Source organism: Myotis myotis, unplaced genomic scaffold (genome assembly GCF_014108235.1).
Source record: "Myotis myotis isolate mMyoMyo1 unplaced genomic scaffold, mMyoMyo1.p scaffold_m19_p_9, whole genome shotgun sequence".
Taxonomy (NCBI): Eukaryota; Metazoa; Chordata; class Mammalia; order Chiroptera; family Vespertilionidae; genus Myotis; species Myotis myotis.
The window spans coordinates 22,550,594-22,567,743 of record NW_023416401.1 but is presented as its reverse complement, the minus strand read 5'-3'; the positions used below and the strand labels follow the sequence as shown (position 1 = coordinate 22,567,743).

The 17,150-nt window shown below is 41.9% G+C and overlaps 1 protein-coding gene across 1 annotated transcript in view; it reads left to right on the top strand.

Annotated features, from left to right (window-relative positions):
• Nucleotides 1-6,147: 6,147 nt before the first annotated feature.
• The window catches only part of CHD6 (chromodomain helicase DNA binding protein 6), a 181,752-nt gene continuing 170,749 nt past the window's right edge, over nucleotides 6,148-17,150 (top strand). The window contains exon 1 of the mRNA XM_036321729.1: nucleotides 6,148-6,350. The gene's annotated coding sequence lies outside the window, so the exon portion shown is untranslated. The remainder of the gene's footprint in view (nucleotides 6,351-17,150) is intronic.

Genomic DNA, 17,150 nt, shown 5'->3' with positions numbered 1-17,150 from the left:
CTCAATTTTAAACATCAATTTCTTTAGGTATCTACCCAAGAGAAATGAAAACATATGTCCACACAAAGACTGGTACATAGAATGTAGTTCCAAAGTAAAACAATCCAAATGTCCATCAGTTGTTGAGTGGATAAACAAAGGTGGCATATCCACACAATGGAAGACCATTCAGCAATAAGAAAGAAGGAACTGACAGTATGTTCTACAATATGATTGAACCACAAAGATACTGCATTAAATGAAATAATCCAGACACAAATGACTATATATTCTATTACTCTGTATATATGAAACTTCTAGAGAGGACAAAACTTACAGAGAAGAAAGCAGATCAATGATTATCTAAGCCTCGGGCAGGAATGGGGATTGACTACAAATGGGAAGAAGAGAATTCAGTCGGAGAAAGAACTATCACATGATCTCACTCATTTGTGAAATATAATGGACATAAACTGATGAACAAAAATAGAGCCAGAGGAAAAATATTTTAGAATATAATAGAAGTAATCCTGTTACTTGCAGATTTTTAATATTTCTTACAACTTTTGTGATATTATACTATGTTAGTACAGTTTCAGTAATATGTTTAAAATATTTTTTCTTAAAATATTAATATTTATTGCATGTAATATTGTATTTAAAAACATTTTTCTTGAAATATTAATGTGTATTGCATATAATGGCTAATTATTTTGTATCTACAATCTGGTAATAGATTTATTTTGTATACTGGAAAAAATAATTTAAAAAAAGAATTTTTGGAGGTGATGAAAATGTCCTAAAACTGAGTGATGGTTGCACAACTATATAAACTTACTAAAAAATCACCAAACTGTACATTTGCAATAAATGAATTGTATGGCAGATGAATTATACCTCAATAAAGCTGTTACAAATGTTTTTTTAAAAAAGTAATCTCCTTATTTATTTTATCCTAACTTATGTTCGGTGGGAAATTGTGCCAGAGAACAATTGAATCTCTTTAGTGACAGAACTTCACTTTTTTTTTTTTAGAGCCTCAATTTTTAACTTGTCATCTAGCCAATCAAAATAAAAATATCATATTTCCCAGCTTCCTTTGCAGCTTGGTGTGGTCATGTGACCAAGTTCTGGCCAATGAGATCTAAGCAGAAGTGATGTGTAGTATTTACAGGAAGGCAGTTTAAGGAACGTGACTCAGCTCCACTTTTTCCATTTTTCCTTTCCAGTTTTCCTTCCAAGGACATGCGGACTGGTGCTCCAGTAGCCATCTTGGACCATTGAAAGGAAAGCTAAGGATGGAAGAGCAAAATTACCAAAGCCTGAACTGTTCACAATACCACAGAGCTGCCATACCACTCTTGGACTACCTGCTTCCCAGTTTTCTTTAATACAAGGCAAAAAAATAGACCTCAGTCTTACGTCCTTCTTCTTTTTCTATTATATGTAGGCTAATCTAATCCTAATATCAGTATTAAATGAAAAGGAGGGGGGTCTGTGGTCAAATAATTTTGAGAACTATTATGTTAAAGTTTAACAGATTTCATTAATTCTCAGAGTTTTTAAATATGCTACTGAGCAACAATAGGAAAGAGCTGGAGTATGTGCAATTTACCAAGCCAACTTGACCCCAAAAACTCTTTCAATGGAGCATCTTATGGAATGATTTGGGGCAAAGGGAAATGCTGCTTTAAAAAAATCCATATTTTTGCTTTCTCCTTTTTAATTCATCCTTCTTCTATGCTGCTAAAAATATTTTTCTTAAACATAAACTTGATATCATATCCCTGCTTAAAATCCTTGAGTGATTCCTGTAGGATATAGTTCAAACTCCTTCCATAATGAATAAGACCTTTTGTGATCTGGCCCTTCTCTGTAGCCTCATCCTAGCCATTTCCCTCTCACACCATCAATCATTTGCACTATTGAGAACGATGTATGTTCTCCCAAGTCTCTCTGCTCTTCACATGCCATGCGCCTCTGAATACACCACTTTCAACCTGCTACCTTGTTTGACATCCTACCACTGATCCTTTAGGATCAGATTCAAGTATCAGCTCATTCATACCCATGTATACCTTGAGCAGTGCCTACTACTATACGTCAGGCATCATATAAATACTTGGGTTACAAAGCCATATAAACATGATCCCTGCCCCTGAGGGACACAGATTTTTTATTATTATTTTTTAATCCTCACCCAAGGAGCTAGGATATTTTTCCCATTGATTTTTAGAGAGAGTAGAAGAGAGGGGGGAGGGAAGAAAGGAGAGAGAGAGAGAGAGAGAGACATCAATGTGAGAGAGACATATCGTTGGTTGCCTCCTGCAGGCACTGGAAGGAACCTGCAAACCAGGTATGTGCCCTTGCCTGGGAATCAAACCCTTAACCCTCTGGCTTACAGGCTGTTGCTCTAACCACTGAACATACCGGCCTGAGCAGGGGCACAGAATTAAATGGAGTCAGGGAAGTACTGTATTAGTCAGTGTGCTAATAGCTGTGACCAACAACCTTCATATTTCAGTGACTGGACACCATGACACTTTATTTCTCCCTCACAGCACAGTCTACGGCAGGGAAGCACAGAGGTTCTACTTCATGCAGTCAGTCAGGGACCCAGACTCACTCCATTGCCATTTTCTGGGATGGTACTTCCCAGAAATATCTTTGCATCTGGCCAGCTAATAAGGAATGGAGGGGAGCTTGAGGATAACACAGGAGGTCTTAGGGGATGCCCAGAAATGGGATATATCTATCACTTCTGTCTAAATTTCATTACCCAGAGCTCAGTCACGTGGGCCTGACTGATTACTGAGAAATGTAGTTTTGCTATGAGCCTACGAGGAAAATGAAATGGGCTGATGAAAATAGCCTTTTCTCTGCCACAGATACATAAATAAAAACAATAAAGAAGCTCACCATCTAATGGAGGAAACAGACAAGTGAACGGAGGCAGGAAGGTAGAACGCACTTGTGTTTATGGAGTTACTATGAGAATGTTCCAGAACTGCTGGAAGCCCTTCTGTGGCTTCACTTCAGAGCTCTTAAGGATTTGCTTTTCTGGGGATTTTGTAAACGTGGACATACTATGTAGCACAGAAAGTTGTGCATTACTGGTGTCACCCCATAGCAGACCTTCAGAGCCCCTAGTGTCAACCATCTCTTGTTCCAGCAGTTGCTGTGGGACCCAGTTCTGCATGGCCTCCATCTGATTTGCAGCTGTACCCTGATAATGCTTTAACTCACAGCCCTGAGTTTTGGGATGCCACAGAACCCCACTTGGTGCTTATTTGTGCACAACTGGAGTAAATCTTTTAGCCAATGGGAGATGAGCAAGTGGATAAATTTCCTTCTCTTCCCCTTCCCACAGGCTATACTGAGACTCATTTTATGTGGCTTCTCAGAGGATAATCCGTGGAGTAGAAGCAACCAGCCACACTTAGTGGAGACCAGATGAATAACCACCCTGTCTTATTCCTTTTGCCTCTCACATCCGACCAATAGAACCAGATAGTGCATCCTGGTGAATCCAGGCTAAATCATCTCCATGAATGGGTATAGCTAAAAGCCCCTGAGCTGTCTGTTTCCCTTCCAGTGCCTAGCCACAGGTCCCTGGAAGCTGTGGAAGTATTTTAAGGGACAGAGTCCACTAATCCTGCTCAGTCCTGCAAACCTGACTCTTTGAAGGTCAAGTCTGCTGCCTCTCCTGAGTGCAGCTTCCAGATCTTTCCATTGCTTACACCTGTTCCATTCATTTGTGAATCGATCATGTACTCCTCCTGATTTATTTAGTGACATATTGTGTTTCTGTGTGTGTTTAACTTATTACATGCTACTAACTTTTCTCAAGTTTAAGAACAGGAATTATTGACAAGTCTACCTCCCCCCTCCCTCCTGCTCCCACACCTCCCAATGCTGTCTCTTGCTTCTATGCGTTGGCATATGTATATGGTGCTTCCTCTGTCTGGATCCCATCTTTTGTGTGCAAAGAGAGGGCTATGTAGAACATCCATATAGGATTCAATCTATCTCTAATATAACTTTGCACCCATCCCCTTTCCAGAAACTGAAGTGCACAAACCTGAGCCCCATGATCACTCTTGAGAATTTTAGACCCCTTGATCCTGGTGTCAAAGTGAAGAGGCTGTGGCTATCAGTTGCCTGGTCCCGCCTTAGCCCCAGTAGCAGCTGGCTCAGGAGAGCAAGTTCCTTGTCCCATGAGGCAGGGGGTAGGGGGCAGGGGGCAGGGGACAAGCTGCTCTCTGCACACTCACTCACCAACAGCTTGGCAGGATTGGAGGTCCACAGGATCCATGTGTAAATCTCTATCTTGTCCTCAACTAGTTTATGGGTTTCCTGAGGATAGGGATGTTGTTGGCCTTATTTAATGTTGTATCCCTTGCGTCTGGAACAATACCTGGAACACAGTTGGTGCTTAATATTTGTTTAAGGAAGAAAGAGGAGGAAGGAAGTACCATGAGCCTTCTTTACCAGCCTGGAGTCAAGTGAGAGACAGACATGTACACAGGTGAGGTAGACAGGTAGCAGGGGGCTGCTATCTCTGTATTTTCAAACTGGTGAACTTTCTGGTATCTGCCAAGAAGAGAAGTGGTCCTCAGAAGAGAGTTAAGACCACAGGCTGAAAACCACAGGAACCCTGGGGGTTTCAAAGACACTAAAAATATCCTCTCTCAGGGGGTGCAGTAAGGCTCTGCTAAAGCGTTATAGCTACCCCTGACAAAGGCAAATTATGTTTATCTGAAACTCCTCTTGAAATCATCAGGACTCAGGTCACTGCTACTTTAATGAAGGTAAAAATGAGCCTCTGCAGTTAGAATCCAACCTTTTTTTAAAAAAAATGTTTTTATTGGTTATAGAAAGAGGAAAGGAGAGGGAGAGATAGAAACATCCATGAGAGAGAAACATTGATCGGCTACCCAACTGGGGAGTGAGTCCACAACCCGAGCATGTGCCCTGACCGGGAATTGAACTGGTGACCTCTTGGTGCATGGATTGATGCTCAACCACTGAGCCACACTGGCCAGGCAGAATCCAATCCTGTGTGTGTGTGTGTGTGTGTGTGTGTGTGTGTGTGTGTGTGTGTACGCGCTAAGAAAACACCCATGGTGGGGACAGGCAGAGAGTGAGGGGTCAGATGATTCACAAGGTCCTAGCAGGGGGGCATTCATTGGATGCCATACTCAGCAAGTCAGGGCAAACTCCCCATCCTTCCCTGCCTCCATATATTTTCTCTAGAGCATTTATCACTGCCTGCCCCTTGTATTTATTTATTGTCTTTCTTTCCTATTAGCTTGCCTATTCCCTGCGGGCTTTGTCCTATTGACCGCTGTATCCCCTGTCTTAGATCAATGCCTGGCATTTGGTGGGCACTAAAAAATTAGCTGCTAATGAACGAATGAAAAAATTTTAAGCAATTAGTTGAATCTCTGCCCTATGCTGGGCCCTGTCCTTGAGGATGCTACAAGGATGGTGCGGGAGAGAGGCCTGAAAATATATACACCATAGCGCAGACACCTGCTTTTACGCAGGTATATCCAAAGCGCTACAGGACCCCTGGGCCTGGAAAACTCCCGGGGTGTGCGAGGGCCTTGGGAAGAAGCAGGTCGAATGTCAGGGAGGCAAGCTCTGGAGAGACGGAAGATGTGGCTGGAGACAGAGCATAGATTTCCTTGGCTATTCGCTTAGCTTTTCGGCACCTTCTTTTCTTGCCCTGCGGGACCCTCGCCTCTCCTGGATTCTGTCTGCGGGACCTCGGCCCCAGCGGAATCTCTCGGTCGCGGGACCCCAGTCACATCCTTTCCCATACCCGGAGACGCCAGGCCCTGGTCTTCCAGATGGCTAGCCGGCTACCTGCGAGACCTCCACCTGCGGGCTGAACCCCGGCCCAGCTCGCGCGCTCTCCAGGTCCCCGCCCCCTGCCTGCTGTCTACAGACCCCGCCCCGCCCCCCCGCAAAGCCCCCAGGACCCCGGCCCCGCCCCGCCCCCCCGTGGCCCCTCCACTCAGTCCCGGGGGGCGGGGCCGCGCGCAGCGGCGTCTCCAAGGCGGGGGGCACGAGGCAGGGGGCGGGGCGGTCCCAGCGCTGGCCAATCAGCGCCGCGCTCACATCCATGCAAATATGAGCACAATGGAGCGAGCCCATCACTCGCCCCTGCAAGCAAGCTTGAAATGGGCTTCTACCTGAGCGGCAGCCAGACTGACCAATGACTCTATGTTTTGGGCTGGCGAAGCCCAATGATGTGGCAAGGAAGGCGGGCCCGAGCCGGGTTAGGGTGTCCTTGCAGGGTGTCTGAGCTAAACTTCACCAAATAATAGCTGTTTGTATTTTGGCTGCTGCAGGAGCCATTTTAGGTAAGTTCTTCTCTTAACTTTTTATTTTTCTCCCCGGCCTCGGGGGGCCGGCCTTGTCCGCGGGTCCCCGGCCCCGCCCCGCTGGCCGGGCTGGGGTGTTCCTATGAATGGAGTCGGGATGAGGGGCTGCAGTGGCGTCGAGGCCCGGTCGGGCCGGGTCCGAGCTGGGCCAGCGGCGGGCTGCCTGGCGGAGGGCAGGCGGCGGCCTGAGGCCTGAAGAGAGGGGTCGGCCACTGCCGCGCCTCGCTCCCGCTCGCGCTCTGGCCGCGCTCCGGAGGGCGGCCGTCCTTGGGAGCGCGTTGCTGCGGGCTGCGCGGAGGGGCGGGGGTCCGGGCAGCCCCCGGCCCTAGGCCTGACGGGCGGGGGCGGGGCGTGTGGAGGACCCCTCGGGACAGGTCGAGGAGTGACCCCCCCAACCCGGCCGCGCCGCGTCTTGGCGGGGGTGACCGCTATTCCGCGGCCGCCCCCGCGGAGAAGTTGCTCTATTGGCGTCTTGCGTCTGTTTGCAGGGGTGGAGAAGGGTGGGCTGGTGCCAGGCTGCTGCTCCGGGAGGGGGCGGGGGCCCCCGCGTGTCCTCCGAGCGCGCACTCCTCCGTCCCCTTCTTACGCACTAGCGCGCACTAGCCCCCAAAATTGGCACCCTGGAGTTGCCCAGCAACCCCGCAGCCAAGTTTTATGCTTTATTAGATTGCATGTTTGAGCTTTCAAAAACAGGCATCTGTCCTCTTCAGGGTATTTATTTCCTTCGCTGTTGAGAAGTAACGGAGTCTGTTGCTCCCAAATTTCCAGGGACGTGCCTGTCAGATGTGCAGAGCTTTGGCAGCGACTTGGTTTTTAAAAAGATGCTATTAGGAAATCCCCTCACTAGTGAGATAATTGAAATTTGAGTTTGTTTGCAGCTCCCGTTTTATTTGATCCAATTAAAAATACATAAGCAGGCACTTATATTTGTGTACATAAAGTATTCCTAGTTCCAGTTATGACTGATGGGACTGTGGTTTTGATAGTGTGGGATCTAATAAGGCAGTATAATTCAATTTTGAACTTGTAGGCCCATGTGCTCCAAATTAGAGTTTATGTACCATTAGTAATCTGGCCAAGGATTTTAGCGAGTCCTTGGCATCTCCAGGCATCTGTGGGGCTGTGTGTGGGCATTATTCTCTCCCTCCCCCAAGACTACCCGTTTCCGGTATAAACAGGTCCATGAACAGAGAAAATACATACTTTTTTTTTTTTTTAATAATTTTTAGAATGTCTGCATTATTGCCTGAAATTTTATTGTTTCTCAAAAACTGTAGGGGAATACCATCCTAGTAGGCCCCAAATTTTGACATACTTGGTAGGGATACATTTGTGACCCTTAGAAAAGTCCGGACAGGAACCATTCTGTGGTCCTGAGGCTGAGTTGTCTTTCTTATTGCGGATGTGTGCTCATTAACTGCATGACACCACAGAGTTTGTTGGTAAGCCAAATTGGAAGATCAGGTTGGCAAACTCAGGGAGATAGTTTTGGTGAACTTTGTGGCTCTCTGTCGATAGAAAGGCAGTTTGAGATTCATGTGTGATAACATGATTAGGCATGAATCGTCAAGTAACATGGTTTATGCCAACCAGAACAGGTGGTTTCATATAAGCCATGCATGACTGTAACCGCAGGCCTGGGAAAATGTGGAGTGATAAAATTATTAGTTTTGGACTGCTTTCTGTACCGGGATAATTTCCGAGATGAATTATTTAAACATTTTTTTTTTTTTTATTAATGGACTATTAAAAGCTATTCTCTATAATTTACCCCCCTCTGTTTTGCTAACTTTGGAATCTCCCTTATAGTAACTAGACTATGATACTGTTCCTTCTGTAGTCTGGCTATGGCAAGTAAATCTAGACCTTTTGTGAAATTAATTGTGTCTTATCGTGGTATCACAGTCTGCCTGGAGTCACATCTTCTATACTGCAGTTATTTCGTTGCTTTTTACATTTAGCTCTTTTGTTGTTATAGCACTGAAAACTCTTTCAGTGTGATCACTTTTACCACAACTTGTTAATAGTCTCTTTATAATTATTTTTATAATTTATTATTAGTAGAGCTGGAAGTTCTCTGAACTCTTCAGTATAATACTTCATGCGAACCACACAAGAAGTTGAAAGGCCAGTTCTAAGTGAAATGGGGAAGCCATGACTAACACCACTGCATTCCTGGAAAATCCTTTGGCTGTTAGTTTTTTGTATTTTGTAATTTACTTTTTTTATAACTATTTTAAATACCAAAGAAATTTTGAAGTAGAATTATATCGCTTTAGGAACTAGATCTCATTTGTGACTGTTGCCATTATATTACAGGAAACCTATCAGAAAGACAGGCCCTTGGGCTACTGTGTCTTGGAAGTCTCTGATTTATAGAAGCTTCAAAGGAGTTTTTTGGTTTTCTTGAACCCAAGCAGAGTTTATGGTTATGTCTTCCTGTGTTAAACCAGGAGGGAAACTGGTTTCACATCCTCAGGCTTATTTTTCAACTTTTATGGAAAGACTTTGTATTAGTTATGACCAAATGGAGTCACAGTGGACCACTCATGTTCTGAATCCTTTCAAACAGGTTTTAGGATTCAAGGATTCTACCTGGAAAAATATCTTTGGTATATGACAATGATAGCAATTAGGATAGTGACGGTATCCAAATCAATTGAGGTGACTGACTATTCTCTCCTTCCCTCTTCTTCCCCAGTATAGCAAGGCTTAAAATAGTTTTATTTTATTTTATTTTTTTTTTAAAATATATTTTATTGATTCCTTACAGAGAGGAAGGGAGAGGGATAGAGAGTCAGAAACATCGATTAGAGAGAAACATCGATCAGCTGCCTCCTGCACATCTCCCACTGGGGATGTGCCCGCAACCCAGGTACATGCCCTTGACCGGAATCGAACCCGGGGCCCTTCAGTCCGCAGGCCGACGCTCTATCCACTGAGCCAAACCGGTTTCGGCAAAATAGTTTTATTTTTAATAAATATTTAGTGGTTCTCTTTATACTTTCATTCCTCATACAAAGCTTTAGTTTAATTTTGTGGAAGAGCTACAGTGAATTTCATGGTACTTGCCTGAATTCTCTGGTACCAAGTTACAAAGGTAGTCCCCCTATATCCAGATGGCTATATTCCAAGATCCCCAGTGGATGCCTGAAACCAAAAATAGTACCAAACCCTGTATGTACAGTTGACCCTTGAACAACATGGGGGTTAGGGGTACTGAACATCTATGCAGCTGAAAATCCACATATAACTTTGACTCCCCAATAACTTAACTAATAGCCTACTGTTGACCGGAAGCCTTAGTGATAACATAAAAAGTCTAATAACACATATTTTGTATGCTATATGTATTATATACTGTATTCTTACAATAAAGTAATCTCGAGAAAAGATGTTAATAAGAAAATCCTAAGAGAAAATACAAATAGAGTCTGAAAAAAATCTGTGTTTGAAACAGCGCCATCCAAATCTGTATTGTTCATGAATCAACTATACTATGTTTTTTCCTATACATACATACCTGTGGTGATTGAATTTATAAAATTGGTGCAGTAAGAGATGAACAACAAAAATAAAATAGAACAATTATAGCAATATACTGTAGTAATATAGTCTCTCTCAAAATATCTTATTGTACTATACTAACCCTTTTGATGATGTGATGATTTAATGCCTGTATGATCTGAGGAAGTGAGTTGAATGATGTAAGCATTGCAACAGTGTTAGGCTACTATAAGGTATAAGAGTTACTTGAACACAAGTACTGCGATACCAAGACAGTGTCTCTGATAACTCAGATGGCTACTAAATGACTAACAGGGGGATAGTGTATAGAGCATGGATAGACTGGACAAAGGGATGATTCATATCCTGGTGGGACAGAGCAGAATGGTGTGAAATTTTTATTATACTACTCGGAAGGGTGCGCAATGTAGACTTACGAATTGTTTATTTCTGGAATTTTCTCTTTCATATTTTGGACTATGATTGACTGTGGGTAACTTGAAACCATAGAAAATAAAACCGTGGATAAAGAGGGGCTACTGTATATTGAAAACTCTTTGAAATACATAAAATAATAGCTAGGGCTTAGATATCTGTTCCCTAGAGAACATTTTTGTTTGCAGAAGAATGTGGCATAATTGTGAAGGAAGCAAAAAAAGGAGCATTGAATGATTACCTGGTGTGTGTTGAGCACTCAGCCAGGTATTGGGACTAGAGATGAAAAACTATTCCTGTTTTCAAGGCCACTTGGTGAGTCTGTCATGTTTTAGTGGTATGGTGCTACATAAAGTAACACACCTTGTCTTCGTTCTTCTATGCACACATCCATTTTTTTTTCATTTAAAGAATTTGTCACTGAAAAGGCATATTGGAATATAGTGTGGGCACCCTTTTCTTCCCTTGTCTCTACATTGTAGGAATGGTCTTCCTAGGACTTAGGAGTGCAGGCGTAGCTGGTACAGTAATAACCATGAAATGCAAAAGGAGAGTGCAGTCACTTTTTCCTTGCCAATATATTCTTTAGTTCACTCTGTGGAGGCGTTGATACCCCCATGAAAAATTGTTACTTATATAAAACTCCCAAAGGCAGTAAAATGATTATTTAATATCCATCCCTGTTCTCACTTCTGAACTAATTTATTTGCATAAAATGCAGAGAAAAATATTTATTTTTGCTCATAGTACCTGTATTAGTTGTTTCTATAGTTTTTAATAGTGATTCTTTACATCATCCTAAATATATTCCTTACGTCACTTGCCATTATTGGGACTTTTAGAATCTTTGATAGTATATATGACATAAATAGCTCCTATTTTGAGGATTTTAAAAAAATTGATAAATCTTTTTTCTTTATAGTCATGATGGAGGACTTAAAATTTTTAGCAAGGAAACTACTAATTTTTCAATAGACTCCCATTGTGCTTTTATCTGCTAGTTATTTCAGAAGAGAACATACCAAGACATAAGATAGTATTTGAAAATTTCAAGAAAACTGGAAAGTAGAATTTTAAGATAACTTCGGGAAATGAATTGAAACAACTACAAAGTTATGGACACATATTTGAACTTTCTAAATAAGTAAAGAGAGTCTTTAATTTTTCTGCTCCTTTATTAAAATTCTATGGAGAGTATTCATTGATCTAATATAGTATTTTCTCAGTAAATTTATATATATACTAGAGGCCCAGTGCACGAAATTGTGTGCGGGTAAGGTCCCTAGGCCTGCCCTGCCATCAGGGCCATAGGCGGTTTGCAGGCTGGCCATGCCCCTGATCAGGGTGGGGATTCCCGCTGAGGGGCAGGAAGTCATTCTGGTCTCTGGTCATTCTGGTCATTCTGCCGTTTTGGTCTCTGGGCTTTTATTATATAGGATACATATTACTGATTTTAGAGTGAGGAAGGGAGAGAGAGAGAGAATCATTGAGTGTAAGTGAGAGAAACATGGATTGAACCTGCAACCTGGTTATGTGCCCTGACTGGGAGCCAAATCCACCATCTTTTGGTAAACGGGATGACACTTCAACTAAGCCACACCAGCCAGGGATCTCAAAATTTTTAATATGCTTTGGATTATCTTGTGTACCATGTGACCAAGATACTGTATTTTTGGGATCTCTATTCTTTTTATTCAAAGATTCTTTATGTAAAAAGATCAGGCTTCAGGTTAAAAGAAGGTTTAACTACTGTGGTAACATTGACCTTTAGTTCTTACCTTTTTAGATTGAGACTTTTTATCCTGGGCTTTATGGAACACTAGAGTGTCTTTGGTCTGTGAACTCCCCTAAATGGTATGCAAAATTTTGTTTGTGTGTGCACTTTTATGTGAAGAGAATCTTTGCTTTTTGGGATCTTAGAGGGGTTTGTGACTCCTACTCTCCTGTCCTCTCCCCCATCTCTTCTCACTCACATGCAAAAACAATAAGGATCATTGACTTAGGTTATCTCAGAACATTGGTTTTGTGTGACCATAGTGTTTTGCCTGGAGCCTGACTTCTTTTTTCCCCTTTAGCAGGACCTGCAGTCTCAGTCTGTATCAGTTGGCCTGGGCTTGGGGAAATACTTCTGCAACCCTCCTGGCAGCATCCAGACAAGGATCCTCCCCAGAATTCTCCCTTGCCTTGTTATACTTAGGAAGCTGTTCCACACTCTTGCCCATGCAGCCTGATGTGGAAAGGTTGAAGCGGGAGGCATGAGGGCAATTGCAAGACAGTCTTAGAGGGTCCTGGGCCTCAGTTTCAGCCATCTGCCTCTGCAGATGGGACTGGAGGGGTGGCCATGGCAGAAGCTCCTGACATTTTCTTGCTTTGAGTACTATTTTTTATTCATTCTGTTACTCTTTATTCAATATGTTGGAAGGAAAAGAGTTTTCTTTCATACACTGTAAGAGGAGCAATTAAAAAGAATCCCTCCATTTTTGTATTCTCCAGACTTTGTATGAGATACTTTGCAACTTCTTTTTTTAAGTAAATCTTTATTGTTATTGTTGTAAGTATTGCATTTGTCTCTTTTCCTTCCATTACCCCTCCCACCCCCATCCCCCCAGCAACTTTTATTTTAATGTGCATTTTAAGTGGAATTTATCTTAATATAAAGTCTAGTTGCGTGTAAAACCTTATTTTACATGCATATCTGTCAAGTTCTATTGAACTAGCTGTTACTGTAGGAAAAAGGATCACATATTAAAAGTTCTCTGAACCTTATTTTATAATTTACTTAATTAAAAGTCAAGCAAATTGGCAAAGCAAAATTCTAGAGCGACAAGAAAATCCTAAGATTAGTGTCTCTAGGAAGTGGTTGAACTTGAAGTTACCCTGAAGATTTTCATAAAAGTCCATTTGTGGGGCTAGACCAGAAGTTGAAAAATCTGTTTGACTTGATAGTAAATTGGGGAAATCACCTAAGCGTCAGGCAGTTCCTTCCTGAAGTGTACCTGGTAAAGAAGTGTACCTGGACTCTTCATTTTGGCTTCAGGGAAACCGTCAGTACGCTAAGAAATCTTTTGCAAGACTATTCTGATAAACTAGATTCAGATTTTATTGACTGAAAGCAATTTTACATAATTTAACAGGGATTTTATTAAAGTTCATTGTGTATTTTGGCATAACACCTCTTGCAGTGTTAGCAGCCTAAATTCAACCATGGGTTAGCATGAAAAAGTCAAGCCATCATGCATGTTTTACCATGTGATAGACTTGGATCACATTATAACTGATGATGCATGCCATCAGATTGCTTCTATAAGCGAACCTTGAATAGTGTCATTTTAAGGGACTGAAGGGTATTCTGCATAATGGAATTAACAGTTGTGCCTTGAGTTGTAAAAATCCACTGAGGAAATGATAGAGGGTATGAAAGATACCATTAATGACCAGCTCCAGAAAGATTATTGTAAAAATGTAAAATAAGCTCTCTTAGGTCTGGGCTACTCAAAGTTAGTCCGCAGATCTGTGCAGGTCTATGGACTGTTTGTGACCTATGACGGGTAAGTCCAGAACTTGAAAGAAAGCATTTAGATCAGCAGTTCTCAACCTGTGGGTCGCGACCATCGGAAAACACATATAGCATATCAGATATTTACATTACAATTCATAACAGTAGCAAAATTACAGTTATAAGTAGCAACGAAAATAATCTTATGTTTGGGGATTACCACAACATGAGGAACTGTGTTAAAGGGTTGCAGCATTAGGAAGGTTGAGAACCACTGATTTAGATGCTTTTGTAGCAGTTTTTAGAAAAAGAATTTTTCTGTTGAATCTAATAATAAAGAATGTAAGTTTATAGTGTAGTCCTTGTTTAAAAAATATTTTTTTCTGGTAATTCATTTTTCTAGTATTTTAAAGTATTGGTCCACAATGAATTGGGAAAAAGCAAAAACTAGTCCTTCATTAGAGTACACTACTCAAGATGATAGGCAACATTAGTATTAACTTGGAGCTTGTTAGACATGGAAATTTTTGGCCCCAATCCCAGACTGACTGAAATAAACTACCTTGACTGGGGACCCAGTAATTTGTGTTATAACAAGCTGTCCTGGTGATTTTTGTGCACATTAAAATTTGCGAAAGTGTTCTAGATCAGCACTGTCCAGCAGAATTTCATGATGTGATGGAACATGTCTTATGTCTGTGTGGGGCCTGTTAGTTACATGTAGTTTCTGAGCCCTCAAAAGGTGGGTAGTATGAGTGACGGACAGAATTTTAAATTTTATTTACTATTAGTTAATTTAATTTAAATAGCCACATATGGCTAGTGGCATTGGCATTTGACAGCAAAACTCTCTAGACCCTTTCGCTGCCTCACAACCTTTTCTAGGGATGGGGGAAGTAGAATTTTTTTCTTCATTTAGAAAGGAAAATACATTATAGGACAAGACTACTCTTTAGCCTAAAATGAGACTAAGCAAATCATTTAATAAAATTTGGCACTGTATACCCGTTTATATTTACCTATTTATTTTTATCTGAAAGTTGATTTGATGTTAAGAAAATAGTAGGATCAAAAAATAAATTTAGATCTGTGCCTTGTAAGGTTTTGCAAATAGCAAAGCTGTTCCAGTGACCCTTCATGGCTGTGACTAACGTGCATGATGTCTTTCAACATGATTTCTGAAGCTTTTTTTCTTTCGTATAAAGATTTAAGACAGGCAGCTGTTAAAGGCAATACTGTATTTTTCAGTTCGCAATATAAAACACTGGTTATTGAGGGTTCTCATGTCTTTGGACTAGTTAATGGAGATTTTTCTATGTAAAGTATTTCTGGTTTTTCAACTTACTTAGGGGATGGTTTTTCAGTTTATAAAAGTAGTCTTTGTTTTTAATAATATTCTTGAAGGCTCCCTAGAAAGATTGTCCCCAAATATTTAAAAATTGATTCATTAAAAGAAAGGTTTTTGGTTTTTTTTTTACTCATTCAGGGTTGTTTATGCTTCCCTGCCTCCAGCCCCATCTTCCTGTAATTCAGTTTTTAAACTCTTAAAAATCAAGGGTAACAATGATTCCAACATATTGTTCAATATCCATTTCTTTTTTTTTTTAAATATATTTTTTATTGATTAAGATATTACATATGTGTCCTTGTCCCCACGTTACCCTCTACCCCCCCCACCCCCCCACCCCCCCCCGCTCATGCCCTCTCCCCCCCCCCGTTGTCCATGTCCATTGATTAGGCCTATATGCTTGCATATAAGTCCTTTGGTTGATCTTTCCCCCTTACCCCCACCCTCCCCTACCTTCCCTCCAAGTCCCGACAGTCCAATCAATGCCTCTCCGTCTCTGGATCAGTCCTTGTTCATCAGCTTATGTTGTTCATTATATTCCACAAATGAGTGAGATCATGTGGTATTTATCCGCTCTCCAGTTCCATCCATGCTGTGGCAAATGGTAAGAGTTCCTTTTTCTTCTTCCTCTTCTTAAAGAATACCTTTCAGCATTTCATATAATGCTGGTTTGGTGGTGATGAACTCCTTTAGCTTTTTCTTATCCGTGAAGCTCTTTATCTGACCTTCTATTCTGAATGATAGCTTTGCTGGATAAAGTAATCTTGGTTGCAGGTTCTTGCTATTCATCACTTTGAATATTTCTTGCCACTCTCTTCTGGCCTGCATGGTTTCTGTTGAGAAATCAGCTGACAGTCGTATGGGTACTCCCTTGTAGGTAACTGACTGTCTTTCTCTTGCTGCTTTTAAGATTCTCTCTTTATCTTTTGCTCTTGGCATTTTAATTATGATGTGTCTTGGTGTGGTCCTCTTTGGATTCCTTTTGTTTGGGGTTCTCTGCGCTTCCTGGACTTGTAAGTCCATTTCTTTCACCAGGTAGGGGAAGTTTTCTGTCATTATTTCTTCAAAAAGGTTTTCAATATCTTGCCCTCTCTCTCCTTCTGGTACCCCTATAATTCTGATGTTGGTACGCTTGAAGTTGTCCCAGAGGTTCCTTACACTATCTTCATATTTTTGGAATCTCTTTTCTTTTTTCTTTTTTGGTTGGGTATTTTTTGTTTCTTTGTATTTCAAATCTTTGACTTGATTCTTGGGATCCTCTTGTCTGCTGCTGGATCTCTGTAAATTATTCTTTATTTCAGTCAGTGTATGCTTAATTTCTAGTTGGTCCTTTTTCATGTCCTCCATGGTCTCACTATACTTATTGAGGGATTCATTAAATTTATCGGCGGTTTCCATAAAATTCTTGAAAAACCTTATAAACGTGGCCTTGAACTCTATATCCAATCGTTTGCTTTCCTCCATTTCTGCCATTTGTGACCTGTTTCTTTGTCTCCGCATTTTGGCATCTTCCCTGTGTTGATAGAGTGGCCCTGCGCGCCAGGTGTCCTGTAGGGCCCAGTAGCTCAGCCTCCCCAGTTACCTGGGGTAGACACTCTTGGTGCACTCTTGGTGCCTTGGTTGTTGTAGAATCACTGGGAGGAATTGACCTCCAGGCCAATTGGCTGTGAGAATCAGCTGTGTCTAAAGTGGGAGAACTTCTGTGCTGAAGACACCCTTCTGGGGCAAGACTTGCTTCAGTGGGGCTTTGGTGCTCACTGAGTCTGCTCCCTGAGTGTGTCCCTTATGGATCTGAGGAGTTGCAGTCTGGTACCCTCTGACCACTGGGTACAGTGGCTCCTGGATCTAAGGAGGTGCTAATTCAGCCTCTGCCTGAGGCCACACAGCAGGAGCCACGAAGAGGCTCAGCTGTGAAGCAATGCAAGCCGCTGCGGGGCCTTGGGCCTTCTCTTGGAAGTTCCGGGTCTGCCTGGCTGGGCTGCAGTTAGGTACA